Source organism: Triticum dicoccoides, chromosome 3B (assembly GCF_002162155.2).
Source record: "Triticum dicoccoides isolate Atlit2015 ecotype Zavitan chromosome 3B, WEW_v2.0, whole genome shotgun sequence".
Classification (NCBI taxonomy): Eukaryota; Viridiplantae; Streptophyta; class Magnoliopsida; order Poales; family Poaceae; genus Triticum; species Triticum dicoccoides.
The window spans coordinates 300,025,117-300,030,644 of record NC_041385.1 but is presented as its reverse complement, the minus strand read 5'-3'; positions in this window follow the sequence as shown (position 1 = coordinate 300,030,644).

Sequence of the window (5,528 nt, the reverse complement as noted above, 5' to 3'; positions counted from 1 at the left end):
TCCATGAAGAAGACGAACGGATGAAGCCGAACCAAGCGTAGACGAACGAATCCTCACGAACGCAACGAAACGGGAACTATCGAGAAGAAGCACATAACATAGTAAACAAACCACACATGAACAAGGAAAGATGCAAGAACAAGCATGATGCAAGACAAGACTACATGAAGCTACTCATGACAAGAGATGAAGCAAACAAGAACAACACATCAAGGCAAGTTTAAATGAGGCCGGAAACAACATATAACAATTCCGGTAAGTCCTCATATGCATATTTCGAAATTGGTCCAGATCTGAATAAACCTTATGTTCAAGTAGTTAAACATTAAATTATGATGCACAAGGATGATCTACACGAGATTCTAGTCAAGTTACATATAAAGTTCATTTAATTCGGAGCTACGGCTTAGAAGATATGAGCAACACAAGTTAAACATGGCATTGATGCAAAATGCACCCGAACATCAAGCAAACACCTCAAAACATGGATGCAACATGATAAAATGGAACTATATGCAAAAATAAGCAAGTTTCATATAGAGCACACTCAAAACGGAGCAACGGTTCAACACATGCAAAACAGCAACTAGGCATATTGCAAGCATCAAAACAATATATTACAGCACCCCAACATGAGAACAAAAGGCATGGACATGATGTACAGGTAAAGCATTATAAAACATGAACACTGAGCTATTTCCAGAAATCACAAGAACATGCTCAAACACACATGGAAAGATTGGAAGTTATAACAATTTCAGACTTTGCAGAAAATAATATCACGATGCAATGTTTAGAGCTATCAAACAACATGTTACAGGAATTTATCATGGCAAACAAAGGCATGGCATGATTCTACTCAAAGCATAGATCAAAAGTCCCTTAGCGACTATAAGCCAAAAAGGATCAGAAGATATAATGGCACCCACGTAAACATAGCAAGTTATTATACAGATTCAAACATGGCAGAAACAAAATTATGAGGGCATGTAGATGAGCCTGTGCAACTCACTACAGAGCATTACGTGGCATGGCAAGGCAACCAACAGTAAGAAGGAATGTTTGTGAAGCTAAGCATGACAATAGCAAGGTCATAGGGTGCATGGAACACTAGGAACAACCATGGAAACAACTGAACATAATGTTAACAGGCTGGCAGGAACATTTTCAAGCAACTTTGGAGCAAAACATGAACAAGCTACAGCAAGCTATAAATGCAACCAGGGCCATGGATGGATAGAGCATGACATGTAGATCAAAACATGTTTATAGAACATCTCCAGATTATGCATAGAATGATTAGTAGCAACATGTTTATATGGCATCATGAAATAACAGATTCAGCCTAGCAAAACAGCAACATTATGAACCCTACTTAACAAGCTCGATTCACTCACCACAAGTCACTGCATGACAATATAAGCATAGCATCATCAAGAAGGCATGTTTGTGGAACAAACCAAGTCAAGAACAAGTCCATAGCATGCAAGGATCAACTATAGCAAGCTTGGCCAAATTGAATAACACGTAAACAATCTGCCAGGAAACATTTTGAAGCAAAAGTAGAGCACGAAAAGGACATGCTAGACTACTCCATAATTGCACCCAAGGGCATGCCTGGATAGACTATAACCATTTGTTCAAAACACCCTTACTGAAGTATCTCAAAATATGCATGAAACTCTCTGTAGCATCAAGTTTACATGGCATGAAAATAACAGCAGAACAGGGACAAACAGCAACATCACGATGCCTAGTTTGCATGCTTGTGCTAGTCACCACATTGATCACAAAAATATATGGTAAGAACCACTGTAAATAAGACATAGCATATTTCAAAACACATGTAGACATCAACCTCATAGGATGCACACATCAATCATGCCAAAAATGACAAAAGAGCTCGTTCTGATAACAGACAGCAGAAAACATTATGAAGCACTCTTACAATCATGATTCAGGCATCTAGATGATCTCAAATGAATATGATTCAATGGAATGAAATGATTTACTCGTTGAGGCGAACAATTTGACATATTACACGCATGAAACGGAGCTACGGATGCGAAGATACGGCATGTCAAACATGGCATGAAAATTACTGAATCTGGGGACTTAGCAGATTCGGGGAAGGGGGAAAAGTCAACCTTGTCTTTTCAGATCTGAATCGAGACGGCGCGGATCCCGAGGCTCGCCGGACAACTCGCCGGAGAAGACAAACCCGGGGCGGAGAGGGCCGGATCCAACGAGGAGGAGGCCGGAGAGAGCGCGGGGAGGTCGGGAGGCGAGGTGCCGGCGACGAGGAGCTCCGGGCGGCGCGGATGGAGCCGGAGGCCTGGCTTCGGCCGGCCGGGGCAGTCGGCGGCGGGGCGGAGGGGATGCGGCGGAGGTGGCCCAGGCCGGCGGCGGGAACTGGACGAACGACGGTGGAGGACGAGCGCCGGGGCGGCGCGGGGCCGCGGGCTCCGGCGGGGAGCCGAGGCGGCGCGGGCGGCAGCCGGCGAGGGACGAGGCGCCGGCCAGCGACGGGGCCGCGGCGGTGGACGGCGGAGGGCGGCGGTGGCGAGGGCACCGGCGGCGGGGACGGGCGGCGCCCGGGAGGAGACGGCGGCGGCTGCGGGCGCGGGGCCCGATTCGGCCCACGGCGGGTCGGATTCGGGCCCCGACGGGCCTGGCGGCGTGGGACGGCGGTGGGAGACACGTGGCGACGGCCGATTGGCCGCGGGGCGGCGGCTGGATATGTCCGGCGGCTGGACGGACATGTCTGGTGCGCGGAGAGGGGATTGCTAGGGTTTGGACTACGAAATTTCGGGGGGAGGCACATATAAATAGGTAGAGGGAGCTAGGAGAGTCCAAATGAGGAGGGGTTTTCGCCCACACGATCGTGATCGAATGACCGAGAGTATGGAGGGGAGTTAGATGGGTTTTGGGCCACTTTGGAAGGGGTGTTGGGCTGCAAAGAGAAGGAGGCTTTTCGGTTACCCGGTTAACCGTTGGAGTATCAAACGACCTCCAAATGGCACGAAACTTGACAGGCGGTCTACCGGTGGTATACCAAGGCTGCTTGGCAAGACTCGGTCCATTCCGAGAATGTTTAGCACTCACTCACAATGAGAGACAAAAGGGGAACACCGGAGGGCATAGGAGCGCCGGATTGCGAAACGGACAACGGGGAAAATGCTCGGATGCAATAAACGAACACGTATGCAAAATGAAATGCACATGATGACATGATAAAATCCAACACGCAAGCAAATGACATGGCAATGACGGCGAATAACTGGCGGACACCTGGCGCATCGAATCCGGGGCGTTACAGGGGTGGCCTTCTTCGTCGCGCTCGATGGTAATGCGAGTCCGGCTACGGCTAGCAGCCGGCTCCTTCTCCTGTCTTGTACGGGCGCCACCCGCAGTCGGTGTATGCGACATCGCGCCGTGCTCTCGGCGAGGGGGGCTTCCAGCTCAAACATCGGCTTCATGCCGTTTTGCGGCCGCATTGATCAGCTGCTGGATGCGTCTGGTCATTTAGGGGAGCTCGTCGGCCCCCCATCCGTTTAGCTCGTCAATGATCGACTGGGCGGTGTGCAGATTCTCGAGGGGCGTGGCGTAGACTGTGCGGTCTACTCCTAGCATGATGGCGATGGCTGCGCCGCGTTTCTTGACGACACCGACCCAACTTGGCCCTTCTGGAGGCGGCGGGCCGAAGGAGGCACGATCGACTTCGCGCTGGTAGGCTTCCGTGAGGCGTCTCATGGTGGCTATCTTTTGGCCCTCCACAAGGAGGGCAAGGCGGCGTGCCTCCAGCGCCTCAGCGTCAGCGTCCGCCGGGATGGGGGCGGACAGGTCGTGCAAAGCGGCCTATAGGGCGTCGCGGGCGTTCTCGTCGGAGGCGGCGCCGTGGCTGATGACGAGCACTTCGGTGACGGTGTTGCCGCCACTTTCGGCTCGAGGGAGAGGGTCGTCGAAGACGATCACGTCGGAGGGGAAGGCATCGAGTGACGCCGTGTCGGAATCGACAAGCATCGGGTCGGTGGAGCCGACCGACTCCAAGTCCGCGGTAGGCTCGCCGGAGACGTGGAGTTGGTCGAGGAGGCTGACAAGGCGGTTCTCGGGGCAGCCTGTGCCCGCGTCGGATGCGGGCTCATCGGAGATGCGAGCCTCGCCAAGAAGATCGGCGAGGCAGCTCGCTGCGCAGGCGTCGTCGACGCTTTGCAGCGCGTTGGGGCAAGCGCCATTGGGCATGCCGGTATGGCTACGCTCACTGGGGAGGAAGAGGGTTCCCGTCCAGAGCATGTCTCCGGACGACGGTGCACCTGGCCCCACGGTGGGCGCCAAATGTCGGGTGGTAGGTACGACATATGCTAACGGATGGCTTATCATTGTGGGAGCCAGTAAGACATCACCGGTGCCTGGAAACGGGATAAGGCGAAGACATGCACGCCGGTGGATCTTACCCAGGTTGGGGGCTCTCCATGGAGATAATACCCCTACTCCTGCTTTGCGGGGTCTCCGCATGATAACTAGATCGATAAGAAGCTACAAGAGGCTCCTTGAGCTGTTCGGTGGAGGGAGGAAGAAGGGCAAGGCTAGCTCTCTTCTCTCCCTATGGTTGTGTCTAAAACTCTCTGAGATCAACCCTTTGCATGGGTGTCCCGGGGGGTTTATACAGGCCTACCCCCCGGGGGTACAATGGTAATCCGGCCTGAGCGTGGGCCAAGGTTATCACTACGTCCACCGGCTTCTGGGCCCGCCGACTGGTGGGTCCCGCCGGCTACCGGCCCCACCGCTTGGGGGGTCCTGTCGAGGGCTGGTTACTGTCGCCTCGCCTCTGATGACAAGGGCTTTGTCGAGGTAAGCATGGCTACAGTGCCGCCGCCTTGCGGGCGCTCACTGTAGCCTTACCTCCTCTTGTCTGCTTGATGGTGCATGCACCGCGGGGAGGGGAGCAAGCCGGCTGCAGGAAGCCGGCCTGGCCTTAGGATGGCTAGGGGAGGCCAGGCCGCCTTCGGATGTCTCTCTGACCTAAGGGGCCCGCCGCTTCTGGGCCGTACCAGCGGCCCGTCGTGGATGGCGTCATGATTGGCATGGCAGCAGTGCCTCGCCGGACATGAGATGCCCGCCCTGTACGGTGTACTGTAGCCATGCTTCCTCCGAGATTCGGGGTTGGCAGGGTCCACTGTAGCCACGCCCCGTCTCGTCACTGTTATGGGGGGTTGACTATAGGGTACGGCCCATGGCCTCCTGCCATGGGCCGGCTTTCTCAGAGCCGGTCCTTCATGGGCCGGCTTTCTTGGAGCCGGTCCTTCATGGGCCGGCTTTCTTGGAGCCGGCCCTGTTGTGGCGTCCCCCGAAGATTGTTTACGGCCGGGCCGCCTTCCGCTAGTCGGCCTAAGCGATAGCCGGCCGGAAGAAGGCGGCCCCGTGTCTTGGGCGCCTCAAGGCTCCATCGGCCCATTGTTTTTTCTGAGGGCCAAAGGGAGCCAGTTAGGCTACCCGTGGCCATTTACTCCGACAAGCACACAGAAAGA